The sequence below is a fragment of the Symphalangus syndactylus genome, chromosome 3 (genome assembly GCF_028878055.3).
Source record: "Symphalangus syndactylus isolate Jambi chromosome 3, NHGRI_mSymSyn1-v2.1_pri, whole genome shotgun sequence".
Taxonomy (NCBI): Eukaryota; Metazoa; Chordata; class Mammalia; order Primates; family Hylobatidae; genus Symphalangus; species Symphalangus syndactylus.
This window is the reverse complement of record NC_072425.2, coordinates 73,978,184-73,995,683: the sequence shown is the minus strand read 5'-3', so window position 1 is coordinate 73,995,683 and position 17,500 is coordinate 73,978,184. Positions and strand designations below refer to the sequence as shown.

Sequence of the window (17,500 nt, the reverse complement as noted above, 5' to 3'; positions counted from 1 at the left end):
TATCCTTCCTCTTCTGATGGGTGTGAGGGCCAGATTTCACTTCACTAGAACAACCTTGCTACTAGTATTATTCTAGGGACAGGCCCTGGCACAAAATAAACACTCGATAAGTATGTGTTGAATTGCACGTTAAATTCTAGACAAAGGAGGAAAAAGCTTTGGATCCAGAAGAAAATAGAAAAGCTGGGAGTGGGGGTTAGGGTAACAATGAACTTGATCCTCTATCCCCTCTTTCCTCCCTCACTGCCTCACTCCCTAAGCCCAGGCAGCAATGTACTTAGCATTACTGCTGTCATCTGATTACAGTAACATCCAAACAGATTGAAAAGCCCCAATCAATGCCAGAGCTGAAGTGCACACGCAGGGGGTTGTTCCCTTGGAAATGTTGCAGCTGTAATTACTCTCCAAAGAGAAAAATCTAAACAACTTTCTTGACCCTCTGGGGAGAGGAAGTAACAATTGAACTACAAGGGGCAGCAAGTCATTTCTGACGTACCGTGTGCGTGTGTGTGTGTGTGTGTGTGTGTGTATGTGTGTGTCCCCACCTTCGCAGTGTACTGTCCAGAGATCGCCTTTGACAGCCCTGCATTCAAATGCTGAGCTGTGGGTCGGCGGCGTGGTGCCTGCTGCCGCCGCGGCAGCTGAGATCATGCTGTTGATCTTGTTTTACAGAGAGCAGCCCAGCCTGTTGTGCCAGTACAGAATGTTCTCTTCTGTGAACTGAGTTTGAACTTTTCCAACCCACTTTGTTTGAGGAACCACACAGACAAAGAGGGAAAAGACAGGGAAGATAACCCCCAAATCGTTGAAATCGTGGTGATCTCTCGGGTTTTGGCCTAGACCATTTGCTTTTTCGCTACTCAAAATTGACCATCCCAAGCATTACACTTCGTGGAAGAACAAAGCGCCTGTGATGTCCTTTTTCTAAGACAGGACTTGGCATCAACTTTGGAAATTAACGAGTCTGTCACTGTCTCTCCTCAGTTTCTTTTTTTCCTCTTAGGTGTTCAGGGAGTAACAGTAATAGATGTTATTTTCCTGTAAAGGAAAGATAAGGCCCCTTGTGCTGGTGACTTCTCTCTCAGCTGTTCAAGCTATTACAATATTCCAAATAGTGTTCCCAGTTTGCTGCTATAACTGGAAATAATTGATTGTAAGGATTTTGGGTCACTGGCCTCCATATAAATGACCAATGAGAAAAGCTGTTAATGCTTGGTAAAGTAAGGTGGTTGGAAATATCTTTTCAAAAACCGTCCTTGTATAGCAAGACCCCATCTCAAACAACAACAAACAAAACCTACAACTTTCAAGTTAGATGAGGTCCACAGGAAAAACAACCAAAAAAACCAAAGCCATCTTCACCTAGTCATAGGGTTGAGTCTCCAGTTGTTTAGGGGGTTGCTTGGAGGATCTGAGCGGGAGACCTTTATAGCATAGACAGAATGGTGCAATGCAGTGATTTTCCAATGTACTATTACTAGTTTTTAATGATAGTGGATTCCTTTCTTGGGAGTAAAGTTCACCAAACACTCACTGGTGAAGCAGGAAGAGCACAACTTTGAAGTGTGAGCTGTGGATTTGAAGTGTGAGGTGTGGGTGTGAGTCTCCTTCTACTTAGGGGTGCTCCTGTGATACAGGGAAAGTCACATCTTCCGAGCTCGATTGGTGAAAGGAGCATAAGGCTTGTCTTGTGTGTGCTTGCAGAGTCATCTGTAAGTGTCCAGTGTTACGCTCTTGCACCAATGAGAGATTCTTCTCATACATTCTCAGTTCTACCACCTGCTTCATAGCTTGGGGCTGCTGTCTTAATGGTTTTTGCTGACTGCTGGTAATAAGGAGATCTCTAGAGAGAGTCTTTACTTCTGAGATGGGGCTAGTTCCTAGAGATTCCTGTGACTTTTTTCTTTTTCTTTTTTTTTTTTTTTTGAGATGGAGTCTCACTCTGTCGCCCAGACTGGAGTTCAGTGGCGCGATCTTGGCTCACTGCAAGCTTCGTCTCCCAGGTTCGCGCCATTCTCCTGCCTCAGCCTCCCGAGTAGCTGGGACTATAGGCCCACCGCCACGCCCAGCTGATTTTTTGTATTTTTAGTAGAGACAGGGTTTCACTGTGTTAGCCAGGATGGTCTCAATCTCCTGAACTCATGATCCACCTGCCTCAGCCTCCCCCTGTGACTTTTGTTGTTGAAAAGTCACGTGTCAACATGCCATCAGAATATTAAATAGTTCATTCATTCTATAAATGCCCCCCTGAATACTTGCTATGTTTAAGTTGGTGACTGGAATCTAGGGGTTGAGAGATGAGTAAGATATGTTGACTGCCTTCAAAGACTTTTTTGTCCAGTGGGAGAGGCAGAAATACACACTCACACACATGATACATAACATACATATAGTGTTTAAAATGCAAATGACATCTGGGCATGGTGGCTCACATCTGTAATCCCAGCACTTTAGGAGGCTGAGATGGGAGAATCACTTGAGCCCAGGAGTTCCAGACCAGCCTGGGGCAACATAGTGAGACTCCCATCTCTACAAAAAATAAAAAATATATAATACAAAGGAGGTTGATACATGCTTAGTAGAGGTACACATAATAAACTCTGATGGTAGAGGAACAGGATGAGGATTCTGATAGGAAGTTGAGGCAAGAGTAAGCTAACAGTAAAGAAAGGAATTATAGTCTTTGTGGTTAATAGAATTGCATGGTATATTTAGGTAATGATAAGTAGTTCTTGTGGCTGAATGGTTGGTAGAGTTATGTGGGAAGAAGCAAAAAAAAAAAAAAATAGATTGAGCCTAGATCAGGGATACCCACTTCCCCCTGTTGTGCCCCTTGCTAACCTTTCTTCCTGAATTCGAATGAAGCCTCAGAATTCTTCTCAACATAGTTCTCAATGAATCAGTTGGGATTGGCACTTGGGATGGAATCATTTATCATTCCTGACTTGGGACTTAAATCCCATGCTTACATATTGTTATGTTGGTTATTCTTGGGAGTTATTGCATGTTATTAAGACCAGAATGATATGAGAGAATGACACGATTCGGTCTGTGTTTTAGTGAGGTAGCTGATGGCCACGGGAAGGATCCATGGGAAAGGTGAGAGGCTGGAAACAGGGAGACCACTAAGAAGATATACAAATCATCTGAAATAGTATGAGTGGGAGGGAAAAGTAGACTGGACAGATGAGGCACTGGGACAGATAAATGACTCAACTCAGCAATGACAGAGGGAGAAAGAAGACTTGACCATAACTGAATTTTCTCACCTGGGTGACTGGATATGGTTTGGATATCCAAACCATATCTGCCCAAATCTCATGTCGAAATGTAATCCCCAATGTTGGAGGTGGGTCCTGGTGGGAGGCAATTGGATCATGGGGGCGGATTTCTCAGGAATGGTTTAGTACCATCCTCTTGGTACGGTCTTCACAATAGTGAGTGAGTCCTCACGAGATCTGGTCATTTAAAAGTGCGTGGCACCTCTCCCCTCTCTCTGGCATCTGCTCTGGCCGTGTGATGTGCCTGCTTCCTCTTTGCCTTCCACCATGATTGTGTAAGTTTCCTGAGGCTTTCCCAGAAGCCGAGCAGATGCCAGCGTCATGTTTCCCGTACAGTCTGAAGAACTGTGAGCCGGTTAAACCTTTTATCTTTATAAATTGCCCAGTCTCAGGTATTTCTTTATCACAGTGCAAGAACAGCCTAATACGGTGACTGCTAGGAGAGAGGAGCCAAGAGAAGGAACACAGGACCAGGGTCTTTTACTTCTCTTTTTATAAAGGGAAAATAATGAGTTGGGTTTCAGACAGGTTGAATTTGAGGGGTCTATGGGACATCCATGGGGAGAATTCTAGCCATCATTTGGAAATACATATCTGGAGTTAAAAGCCAAAGAGGTAGTTCAGGATTCAGTCACATAGAGGAACCAATGGAAGCCTTGGGAGTAAATGCTATCACCTAGGATGAGAGCCACGCAGGGCATTTATAGGCCTGAAAAACGAGAGCCAGGTTAGACCTTGAGAGGTGCCTAATGAACACCAGAGGAAGAGAATCTGAAATCAACAACAATTCCTAACAATGTGGGGTGTCATTAGTTAAATCCAGACCTGTACTTCTGTGTCTGATTCTTCTTTAACATAGAGCAATGACTCACCTCAATGTGGCCTGTTGGTGTTTGAGAATGAACAACACAGGTAGCTTTCTCCTGCACATCCTTTATGGGAATGTTTCTCAAGATCTCCTGATAGTTGACCATGACCCACAGTGAGAAATATACTTCATATTGGGATCAACAACATACATGTCTATATAATTATTTAAAGAAAAGGGCTTCATGAAACAATATCTACCTGTATCTCTGAAATTAATGCAGGTATGTTCTGTTTTATTTTATTTAAAAAATGCTAGTTGGGTCCCACTAAGTTGGTATCACAACCACTAATGTGTTTCAAACCCGTAGTTTGAAATACACTGGGTTGAGGGACTGTGGTTTCTGGAAGTCCACTCTCCCTCTAGTGGTCGATATCTTTCAGGACAGACTCAGCTCAGCCTGAGGATCAGTGGAGAGGACTTCACCCCATCTCCAAAGGCCTCCCTTACGTGTTGGGATTTTTAGCTTTGGGAGGAAGTTTAGGTGAGTCCTACCAACAGGTTTACTTGTGATGTTCCCAGATGCAAATAATAATAATAGACTTTTATTGAGTCAGGCCCATTATATACATTATTAACACAATTAGTTTTAATACTAAGCCTCTGAGGGAAGTTCAATTATACTTTCTTTTTGCAGATGAGAAATAGCAAGGCTAAGAGAGAGAACTTGCCCACAGTCACACAGCCAGTAAATGGTGACGCTGACATTTGAACTCAATCAGTTGGTTTGCAGAATCCAGTGTTTATGCTATTCAGAAAACGTTCTGAAGAGTTGGACAGTGAGCTGTATCTTCCTTGGTTCACCTGTGCTTCTGTGCCATGCCTTGCTAAGGGAATTCTGTGTCATTTAGCAAGTTGTAGTCTTTGCACTGTATGATTTAGACCCTCTCTATGTGTAGCTTCCTCAAGTTTGAAGTTTCTTGGGTAATCAAGTATCTGACATGCTATCATGTCAGGAGCCAGGATAGACAGGAGAGAGAAAGAGTAATGGGCAGGCAGGGGCTGCTGAAAGGGCCTCTGAAGCTGGGCTGGAAAAGGCAGTCTGAAGGGATGGAGTTTAGACCCTCATTATCTCCACCCGGCAGCAGCTTCCCCACTGACACCCTGCCTCCATGCTCACCCCTAAGAGTTCAGCCCCCTCCATGTCTCCACCAGGCTTATCTGTGCAAAGCAGCACTGTCATCATCACTCTCCTACTTCATGCTTCCTGCTGACACTGCAGCCTCATCTTGTCCCAAACTGAACTCTTCTCTCTTCCTTCAGTGCCAACTCTCCCTTTCTGCGCCCTCCCAGCATCTACAGGATACAGTTCTGGGTCCTCAGATGGCCATCCCAGACTCATGGTGGGCCCTCCTACCTTCCCCCACTCCTCTTCCGTTATTTGCCCACACGAAGCCCAGCCTGGCAAGTTTTCTCTCTGTCCCTGGATTCATGGTACTTGTCTGATCTCAGTGCTGTGCCCACGTTGTGACTTTTCGTGAAACTCATTCCCCTCCCCATTTCTCCCCATCCTTCAAGACCCAGTTCAGGCCTTGCCTCTTCCCTGTGGCATCCCCTCATCTCTTCCTTTATTTTTGCATCTTTGCTTTTATAGTTTACATTGATCATGTCACCAAATACTGTGGAATATTTAAATAGTTGATGTTTTATGCTCTCAACTAGATTCATTCATCGATTCATTTTAAAACTATTTATTCAATTGCCTGTTAAGTTTTGGGCACAGGAAATTTAAGGAGAGTGAGGGTAAGAATAGGTGTCATAACTCCAGGATCCACAAAATGGGCCAGCACTGTCGAGGCAGTGGAGAGCTGTTGTTTTTCACCCTTTATTTCCATTCTCCTGGGAAAACACCCTGATTTTCTTTTGGTTACTCTCTTCTAAGTCTTAGTCCTTGAGGTATGAGCAGGGCTGACCTCTCCTTCTTGAATGAGAAGTGGGCATGAGGCCGAGGCCTGGCCCATGAGAGAACTGCATTCCCTGGTCACAGATGTTGGTTCACAGATGTGTCTGTGACTGTGGCTAGGCCAATGAGAACTAGCCCTGGGCTCTTGCTAGAATTGTCTGTGCTGTTAAGCTGGTAGAATGTGATCCTGGAGCTTTGGCAATTATTATTCTTATATATTTTTTTTTTTTGACACAGGGTCTCACTCTGTTGCCCAGGCTGGAGTGCAGTGGTGTGGATCTCAGATCACTATAACCTCTGCCTCCCAGGCTCAAGTGATTCTCCTGCCTCAGCCTCCTGAGTAGCTGAGATTACAGGTGCATATCACCACACCCGGCTGATTTTTACATTTTTAATAGAGATGGGAGTTTTGTCATGTTGGCCAGGCTGATCTCAAACTCCTGACCTCAAGTGATTCATCTGTTTCGGCTTCCCAAAGTGCTGGGATTACAGGTGTGAGCCACTGTACCCAGTCTCTGGCAATTATTTTTACCACCACTGGGAGAGGGCCTGCCTGAAGATGAAGCCAACATGGAGGAAATCCTCAGAGTAAGGGAATGGAAAGCAATTGATTCTGGATAACAGCTTTTGAGCACTTCAATCCAGCCAATACTATACCTTGAAGCCAATACATTCTCTTATGGGTTACATTGATTTCTGTTGAGCTTCTGTAAGTCACAGCTAAAAGAGTTCTAATTATTGCAGTGTGTGCTTCATGCTCCATGCTCTATAATTATTTGCATCTGACATGAACCTGTTCCCCTGACCCCACATAGCCTAGACTGATTCCCATCCCAACTCAGGTTGGGTTGAGGGGCAAGATTAAAATAAATCTGGCCAGGCATAGTGGCTCACACCTGTAATCCCAGCACTTTGGGAGGCCGAGGTGGGCAGATCACCTAAGGTCAGGAGTTTGAAACCAGCCTGGCCAACATGGTGAAACTCCATCTCTACTAAAGTTACAAAACTAGCTGGGTGTGGTGGTGGGTGCCTGTAATCCCAGCTACTTGGGGGGCTGAGGCAGGAGAATCACTTGAACCTGGGGGATGGAGGTTGCAGTAAGCCAAGACCACACCATTGCACTCCAGCCTGGGCGACAAAAGCAAAACTCCATCTCAAAAAAAGAAAAAAAAAAAAAAGAGCGTGGGGATGGAGGGACGATGAAGAGAGGTTGGTTAATGTGTACAAACATACAGTCAGATAAAAGGAGTAAGTTCCAGTGTTTGATAGCACAATAGGGTGACTATGGTTAACAATAATTTATTGCATATTATAAAATAGCTAGAAGATAAATGTTGGTAACACAAAGAATGATAAATGCTTGAGGTGATGGATATCCTAAATACCTTGATTTGATCATTACATATTGTATGTATGTAACAAAATATCACATGTACCTCATCACTATGTACAATTATGTGTCAAAAACATAGTTTTAAAGAAAAGATGAAAGTAAGTCAATGGCTTTAGCATGGCTCTGGTCACAGATGAGTGCTGTTTCTTTTCTCTGCATTGAATCCTTCCCACAGGGCCTGGGGCCCGGTGCTGATATCCTCTTAGCATTCAGGGTATACCTGGCATTCCTGTGCTGGCTTATGTCAGCCTTTTATACAAATAGCCTGTATTGCATCTCTGAAAAGAAGGACAGGGTGCAGTGGCTCATGTCTGTAATACCAGTATTTTGGGAGGCTGAGGTGGGTGGATTGCTTGAGCCCAGGAGTTCCAGACCAGCCTGGGCAATATGACAAAACCCCGTCTCTACTAAAAACACAAAATTAGCCCGGCGTGGTGGCGTGCACCTGTAATCTCAGCTACTCTGGAGGCTGAGGCATGAGAATCGCTTGAACCCAGGAGGACGAGGTTGCAGTGAGCTGAGTGTGGGCCACTGCACTCCAGCCTGAGTGACAGAACCAGAGCGAGGCTCGATCTGACAAAAAGAAGAGAGGATAGGATCCTCATATTGAACAAGATTTATAGTAATGTGCTTATAAGCCTGTAGTCGGCTCATAAACAATAAGTGGCTGTGATTAGGTTACAACAGAGAAAGGAAAACTTACTGTAGTCTTCATTTTAATAATGTCTGTGCATGAGTAGTGGCTTCTGAGTGTGTGTTTTATCTATTCTCTGATAAATTCTTACAAATCAATCGGCATATATTTAATAAGTACCAGCTATAAATTAGAGACCAAACCTTTTTAGTCATTGCACAGCCCTAAGCAGTAGCTGCTTAATAAATACTTTTGGTAATTAATTATGCTTTGCAGCCCTCAAATTACTGAGAGATATGATTGAGCAGAGGGAGTACAAATTTTTGGTTTCCAGTATAGTACTCATCTTCACCCCTGGTTCAAGGAATGACCCGATATTCCTAAGCTAGTGGTAGGAATATTTTCTTTCCCTCCAGCATTTAGTCTCAGATTCTTGGAATGTTGTCAGTCTCAGAAGTCAGAGGTTGGGAAACATTTGAAAATGCTGTTAACAGAACAGATTATGCCCTGAACTAAATCACTTTTATGCCTCACCTTAAATGTTCCTAGGCTGCCCGGGATGACTTCTTGTGCCTGCATTTAGTCTCTGGCTCAGGCTACACGTGGACACACCCTTGGATTAGCCCCAGATTGGAGCTTCTCCAGTTGAAGGTGTCCCTCTTAAGTGCTTCTGCCTGGTGAATATTTGGAATATTTCAGGTGCCCTCTCTGGCCCCTTTTACTTAAATCTTTCTGTAATAAAATCATAATAAAATAACTTCAGTGACCTTCTGCTAAGGAGCCCTAGAAACAGCTCTGGTTACAGGCACTTCCAGAAGTAAGACCAGCCACAGTTCTTCATGGGGGATGAGTTGGGAAGGGCCATCTTACCAGAGAATATGATTTAATTACAGCCGCTTAGGAGCGAGACTTCCCATTCTGGCTAGTTCCTATTAATAAAGCTTAGAATCCTGAGACAGAACAACATCTTCCCTCCCCCAGATATCTCAGGAATCATTAGACTTTAAAGATCCAGCAATAATTTTATTTTTCCTATAGTTGGGAGTAGGGAAGTGTGGCACTCACCTTCCTTTCTCCACTGAGGTTCGGCAGACACTGATTTTATGGCAGACTCAAAGGCAGTGTTCTCAGCCTTGGGGCACATTAGAATAACCTGGGGGCCTGAAAAACTACTGAGGTCAGGTGCTCACCTCTCAAGATTTTGAATTATGTGGTCCGGGCTATAACCTGGCATCAGGGTTTAAAAATCTTCCCAGGTATTTATAATGTGCTGTAGTTGTATGATCTGATCAGGTCCAGGAAAAGAAAAAAGCTAAATCCAGACTTTGCTTAAACATATCATCATTGCCTAAAATTGATTTTCTATATGCCAGAGAATATGGAATAATAAGAAATATGATTTTGTAATAAAGACAGCTGGAAAATTCTTTTGATTGTTTTTTATTGTAATTGGGGAGAGTAAAAATCTTTACTTTGGCTTGGCCTGGTGGCACCTGTAATTCCAGTGCTTTGGGAGGTGGAGGTGGGAGGATTGCTTGAGGCCAGGAATTTGAGACCAGCCTGGACAACATAGTGACATCCTGTCTCTACAAAATTTTTAAACATACCTCTGTCCTGTCAAGATATCTTCCCCAAAGTGAAGCAAGTTTGAAATGAGTGAACATCAGCGAATACCACCATTCTCAAATTTCCCTGCCTCCCATACTGTCCACTTGGTTTTCCTGTTTTGTGTGAGGAGTTACTAGAGTCGTAGCATATTACAGTAGATAGGGAGTGTTGATATCCTTGATTCTGTTCTCTTCAATTTGCAGGCAAGGAACCGAGGCCCACAGAGTTAGAGGATATGCCCAGGGTCACATGGTCAAGTAGTGGTTGTAATGACATTCTTGATTTTACCCAACATCTAGTCCCTCTTTCTTTCTTTTTTTTTCTTTTTTTTTTTTTTTTGAGATGGAGTTTCGTTCTGTCAGCCAGGCTGGAGTGCAATGGCACGATCTCAGCTCACTGCAACCTCTGCCTCCCGAGTTCAAGCGATTCTTCTGCCTCAGCCTCCCGAGTAGCTGGGATTACAGGCGCCCGCCACCACACCCTGTTAATTTTTGTATTTTTAGTAGAGATGGGGTTTTTCCATGTTGGTCAGGCTAGTCTCAACTCCTGACCTCATGTGATCCACCCACCTCGGCCTGCCAAAGTGCTGGGATTACAGGCCTGAGCCACTGTGCCCTGCTCTCTAGTCCCTGTTTCTTTCTTCTCAGCGGAATCTCAGTTTGGGGACCTATTCCTCTTACTGTGACTCAGAAGAAGCTGACACCATTTGCAGCTCCATATAGATCTTGGTTAGTCTAAGCCAATGAATGAATGTCATTCTCCTGCCATCTGCTGTTGATCTAATGGTGAGTACATGACCCAAGATGGATCAGTCAGACTGAAGGGGATGACATATGTCCCATGCTTGAGGGAGAAGATTCTTGTTCTGTCTCTTGCATAAACCTCCATTGCCGTTGGGAGCCATCTTTTCACTGTCAGGGGTCTGTCTATCTGATGCAGGTGTCCAAGCACAATTAGAGCACTGCTCAATGTCTACTAAGTGAGGTGTAATTCTTATTACATTACACAGTTGCCTCACAGTGTCTAGCAGGCTAGGCTACTCCATCGGGCATCTGGGCGAAGGGGGGTTCCTTCACTTTTCCAGGCTGCTGAGGAGAGGTGGTGATTAGCCATATCATGGCACTGAGGGAATTTCTGTGCATTAGTCTTTGGCAATGAAACCTTATGCTGGTTCCCAGTGCTGTGAGTGGCATTGCCTGTATCTGCATACGACTAGCAAGACAGAAGAAGAAGAAACTACCTGACTCAGCCAAGTGACAGACAATGCAATTTTAGTTGCCTGGTGACACTTTTAGTTGCAATGATGTACTTTTTGTTGCAACTTGAGCTGCTTAAATAATAAAATATTGGCTCAAGTAAATAAAAAGTACTAGGGTGTGTGCCTAAAACCTGAGGTTCAAATGACTTCATGTGTACCCTGTCTCTTGGCTTCCCTATCATCCACGTTGCCTTTCTCACATTCCACATGGGGGCAAGATGGCAGCCAATGACTCCAGACACACCTTCTTCCACCCCTAAGACCAATGGAAGGGAGTCAGGCCTCCCTCCTGTCTCAAGTGCTGCAAGTATCTCCTCACCCCTCATAGGCTCTGGTTGGATTGCATGCCCATTCCTGAACTAGCCATTATGGCAATGCTTTGAATTTCCAGGCCTCAGTTGCCTGTCTCTCCCTGGGCTGAAGAACATAAACTGAGATTGGCAGCAGGTCCCCAGAGGAAAATCACTGTTCTGTTACCGAGGAGACAGGAAAATAAGTGCTGGCTGTCCAAGCTGATATACCTAGAAGCTTTTCTAAATGTGTAGTTTTTTTTTGGTTGTTGTTGTTGTTTGTTTGTCTTGTGCAAAGAGCAGAGCATTTGCAATCAGAAGACTGAGATTTCATTCCCAACTATCTGAGTCTCAGCTCCACAGTTTTTAAATGGGAAAGGATATCTTTACCCATTTTGAACCTGGCATTGCTCTGAGGCTTGAATGAGATTCTGGATAGGAAAGTGTTATTTAAAATGATAAGGGCTAAACAAAAAAGAGGGATTGTTGTTGTTATTACTATTATCATCTTTTCTGAGTTTCTCCCACTCATGCTTTGGCTATGTGCATGGTTCTCTTAGGCAAGATATGAAGAGTAAATGCAGCTAGGCACAGTAGCTCATGTCTGTAATCCTATACTTTAGGAGGCTGAGGCAGGCAAATCACTTGAGCTTAGGAGTGTGAGACCAGCCTGGGCAACAAGGCACAAGAATTGCTTGAGCACAGGAGGTGGAGTTTGCAGCGAGCCGAGATCTCATCACTGCACTCAGCCTGGGTTACAGAGTGAGACTCTGTTGCAAAAAATCAAAAACAAAAAAATTAGGCATGGTGGCATGCACTTTTAGTCCCAGCTACTTGGGGGGCTGAGGTGGGAGGATGGCTTGAGCCTGGGAGGTTGCAGTGAGGTGGGACTGCACCACTGCACACACCCACCTGGGTGACAGAGGGAGACTCGGTCTCAAAGAGTAAATGCATTATTAGCAACTAGGAAGACTTTGGCCAGTGTTGCTGTTAGCACAGATAGCATCTTTCTTACAATCCGAAATAGACCTCTCCTACCACCTCTAGGTAGTGCAGTCCCCAGGGAACATGGTTTGCCAAGTGGATAGAATCATTGTGCAAATAAAAAGTCATCCCTTCCTCTAGGCAGACCCACCTGCATGCTAGGGCACACAGCATTGTGAATGGAGTGCATGCTGGATTCCAATTGTTGCTACCCTTTTTGCAGGAAAGTGGGGCAGTTGGGAGAGGCGGGCTCTGTGCAGTGTACAACCTGCACAGCTCTGTACTCTGGGCAGTGACTTTGGTGGTAAATCACTGGGCAGACTGAACTCTGGAAGGCTTACTACTCATTTTCCTGGCAAAGTGCAGCTACCCTTCTAAGACCAATGATCACTTTGCCTTTTCTGAGCCTTTTCACTTCATGCTGAATGCAGCAGTCTGTGCTGTCTTTCTTAGTTAACCACCCACTAGTGATCCAGATTCTGCTGGTCCTCTCAGATGTTCACCTGCATACCGTTCCAACCACAAGGAAGAATTCTTCCTTTTTAACTGTCCTCATGAGTGATTTTGCAGAGGACAGTTAACCCTTTAAGATAAATGCAACGCATTGGTTGACTACAATTGGCTGTTGTTGGAAAGTCAGATGCTGATTTCTCCAAAGTGTCTGGGAAGAAGGGCTGAAAAGCACAGGCAGCTTCACCTCGACTGACCACCACTGCTTGCTATTCTAAATCTTCTTGGCAACAGCAACTCCGGAAAGAAATTATTTGAACTAGATCCAGCCAGCCTCCAGGGAGCCCAGGATGCAATACAGTAGCCTTTATGTTACTATGACGGAAAGTCTTCCTATTCTTAAAAGATTAGCCTGCTCTTTAGTGAAGGATGGATAGAGTCAACAGGCGCTTGCAGGGTTGTGTTGTGATCGAGTTGCCCCTTGACTTCATCCTTGGAATCCTTCTTTTTTTTTTTTTTTTTGAGACGGAGTCTCGCTCTGTCGCCCAGGCTGGAGTGCAGTGGCGCAATCTCGGCTCACTGCAAGCTCCACCTCCCGGGTTCACGCCATTCTCCTGCCTCAGCCTCTCCGAGTAGCTGGGACTACAGGTGCCCGCCACCACGCCTGGCTAATTTTTTGTATTTTTAGTAGAGACGGGGTTTTACCGTGGTCTCGATCTCCTGACCTCGTGATCTGCCCGCCTCGGCCTCCCAAAGTGCTGGGATTACAAGCGTGAGCCACTGCGCCTGGCCCATCCTTGGAATCTTTCGAGTCATCTGAAACGCATAGCTGTGATGGAAACTTTTTAACATAATTTTAGCCAGGATTAACCAGTCACCATGACCTCAGTGATATGGCTTGGGTGATCTGGGTCTCAGTTTAAGGCATGCTCAGGTCTCTTTTGCTTAGAAAACACCTTTGCACCGTAGCACACGCCTGTAATCCCAGCACTTTGGGAGGCCGAGGCGGGCGGATCATGAGGTCAAGAGATCGAGACCATCCTGGCCAACATGGTGAAATCCCATCTCTACTAAAAATACAAAAACTAGCCGGATGTGGCGGCATGTGCCTGTAGTCCCAACTACTCAGGAGGCTGAGGCAGGAGGATTGCTTAAACCCAGGAGGTGGAGGTTGCAGTGAGCCAAGATCGTGCCACTGCACTCCAGCCTGGCAACACAGCGAGACTCTGTCTCGAAAAAAAAAAGAAAAAACACCTTTGCTTGACACTACTGTGTTTTTACCTCGTATCTCTTCTTTACACAGAAAAATGCTTGCTACCTTAGCATCCATTTCCTATCTACCTGCTTTCACTTCCTCCAAGTTGGTTGGTTTTTGTTTGTCCTCTTCTTCCCACAGATCCATTCTCGGCCCTTTTCTGGCCCCACTGGGGCTCCCTTACCCTTAGGTTACTGATTGGCTTCCCCGGTGGAAGACAGAGCAGAAGATTGGAAGGTGAGAGTGCAGTTGGATGAGGTGTTTGCTGCCTCTGATCCCCCATCGCAACCTCACGAAGTGTTTGGCAGAGGCTGAGCGGCTGTGTTCCTCTATAGCTCTGATCCTGGTCGGGACGGGTTCGTCTATGGCTCCAGAATCACCACCCCTTGTCTTGGCTTTTCAGGCACAGAGATGGAAACAGCTTCCTGTGATTGTGTATCATGATCTCCTGCTGGTTTTCTTAATGCAGTCTATACCCTATATAGTCCCTTCATTAAATTCAACGCTTTTGAGTGTCCATCTGTTTCCTGCCAGGATGCTAACTGAGGCAGCGTTCTTCCTCTGCATGCGTCCAAAATAGCTCCCTGGAGGGTCGTCAGGACATCCGGAATGGGTACCCGTGAAAACTTCCCAGCCCTTTTCTTCCTTAGCCACTTCTGCTCATATTACTTCCTCTTTATCCTCTCCTGTTCCTTAGTCTTTGAGATGCTGTTTCACCCTCCTAGCCTTCAACCTTTTCACTCATTCTCTGACAAGAACTATTATAAATGGTCCTCTTATTTCCATTCCATCCTTCTCAGGTACATCACCCATAAACAAAAAGAATCTTCCTAACACACCTGGAACCAATTTCTGGAGTAATCTCAGCTCGGCAGAGGTAGGTTCTGGATAGTCTCCATTTGCCCTCTTGATGCACTCTTCATTCTTCTCCACCATGTTCTGAGCCTTGGGAGACAGACCTTTATGGATGCCTCAAAGGGCTCCCTTGCTTTCTAATTACCTGTTGGTTCAGCCAGTTAGGAAGCACTGGAAGGAAACCAGAGGGCAAGGGGAAGATGAGGTTGGGGTATTGCCCAACCAGATGGGTAGTGGGTTGGCAGTGGACACATTTCTCGCCTGTAGACCACAGGTCCTTCCCTAGAGCTACCACCACTTTCTCACTTTCCCTACTGCTGCTAGCCCTGTGGGCTCTCCTCAACCTGCCCACCACTTTGTAAACAGTCCTGCCCTCTTAAACTCTTCTGAATTACCTCCATGTGAGGGTGTGATCCATCGGCTTTCTGTTGGGATCATGACAGGTCTTGGGGACTCAATCACAGCCTTCAGTCAAGATCTGTAGACTCTCCCTTTCCTCTCACTTTGGGAGCTCCCACGGCTTTCTAGTCACTCCTATTTATTACAGCTTAGTCTAGTTGGGCTGAAAATTTAATCTCATATCTGATTTAATTCCCTCTGCTCAAGGGTAGGGATCTGAGGAGGAGAGCATGATGTAATCTTTCACTTCCTGTTCCCTCTACCAGGCATCTTTTTTTGTGCCTTGTACAAAAAAAGGAGGAGAAAGGAAAGAGACACGTCTCTCTTTTCATAATGAGCTGTTGAAGCAATTTTGTCTTTCTTGTTTTCTAACGTCTTTGGCTAACAGTGAGAGCTCATTAAGTCTATCTAAGAGGCAGGAGTCCAAATGCTAATTGTTCCAGGATGGGCTAGGTAATGCTGTGCTCATAACCTCCAAATCTGAAATACTTAGAGCAACAAAGGCTTACTTCTGTCTCATGCTACGTGTCCACTGCACGTATTACCGTATAAGGGACTCAGGCTCACGGGACATCGGCCATCTTTAACATCGCCAGACTCTGTACCAGAGGGAACAAGAGCTCGCAGAAGATCTTGTATCGGGGCCAGAGTGACTTATACTTGCATCTTGTTGGCTAGAACTAGTCAGGTGGCCCCACTCACCCAGAAAGGCACCAGGAAGTACAATCTTACTGTGTACCTAGAGACCCTAGAGATAGGGTCTTGCTACGTTGCTCAGGCTGGTTTTGAACTTCTGGGCTCAAGCAATCCTTCTGCCTTGCATACTGAGGTGCTAGGATTTTAGGTGTGCACCACTGTGCCCAGCTACCAGCTACTATTTTTTTAAAAGAAAATTATTGTGATAAATTACACTTAACATTAAATTTGCCGGTTTAATTATTTTAGAGTGCACAATTCAGTGGCATTTAGTACAATCACCATGTTGTGCAGCCATTACCGCTGTGTTGTTCCAGACCATTTTCATCATCTCGAAACCCCTCCATGAAGCAGTCACTCCCCATCCTCCCACTTGCTCTAGCCCCTGGCAATCACTAATTTGCTTTCTATGAATTTGCTTATTCTGAGTATTTCATATAAATGGAATCATACAATATGCAGCCTTTTTTTTTATCTTAAGCCCAGCTATTTTTTTCCAAGTTGTCCTCCTGACCCACAGGAAGCTGACACAATATTGTACCAAGTGGTGGCAACGTAGGTGCTCCCAAGTCCCCTCTCTCTTCACCTGTTGTCACTCTTATTTCCTTTTTTCTGGCTCAGAAGGAGATAAATACCCGTTGCCTAAGCAGGAAATGGATTTCCTGCCTCTCCTCTTTCAGATTCCTCAATCTCCGTGTGTGTGTCTCCTGGAGTCCTTGTCAACACCAGGGGAAAGAGGGTGTATATCCCTGGCTGCCCAAAGGAGGAAAAGCCACTGTGTTTTCCCAGGCTCATCTCTTCTGACTCCCTAACCCCTGCCCAGCAGAAGTGCTCATATAGTTGGAGGTGGTGGCATTCTAATGGGACCCATCAATAAACCATAGGGGCATGTGGCATCTGGCCCCACATTTTTTTCTTTTTGAAACAGGGTCTCACTCTGTTGCCCAGGTTAGAGTGCAGTGGTGTGATTATAGCTCACTGCAGCCTCCAACTCCTAAGCTTAAGCAATCCTCTCACCTCAGCCTCCCCAGTCACTAGGATTATAGGCATGTGCCACCATGCCTGGATAATTTTGTTTTATTTTATTTTTTTGTAGAGACAGGATCTTGCTATGTTGCCCAGGCTGGTCTTGAACTCCTGGGCTCAAGCCATCCTCTTGCTTCAGGCTTGCAGAGCACTGGGATTATAGGGATGGCACAAAGGGCAGGGTCTGGCCCCACTTTTTTTCACCCCTTGTGTTCTTTAGCAACTACTGTTTTCAGCCATGGGCCAAGTACTAATTGTGTTAAAACAAGAAAGGTCTTTTTTTAAATTTGTTTATTTGTTTGTTTGTTTTGAGATGGAGTCTCGCTCCTATCACCCATGCTGGAGTGATGGCATGATCTCAGCTCACTGCAACCTCCTCCTCCTGGGTTCAAGCAATTCTCCTGCCTCAGCCTCCCAAGTAGCTGTGATTACAGGCACGCACCACCACACCCAGCTAATTTTGTATTTTTAATAGAGACAGGGTTTCACCATGTTGATCAGGATGGTGTCGAACTCCTGACCTCAGGTGATCCACCTACCTACATCTCCCAAAGTGCTGGGATTACAGGTGTGAACCACCGCGCCTGGCCAAGAAAGGTC

General features: G+C 45.2%; 1 long non-coding RNA gene across 1 annotated transcript in view; it reads left to right on the top strand.

Annotated features, from left to right (window-relative positions):
- Nucleotides 1-17,500, top strand: part of LOC134736303 (uncharacterized) — a 115,858-nt gene that overhangs the window by 68,306 nt on the left and 30,052 nt on the right. The gene's annotated exons all lie outside the window — the stretch shown is intronic.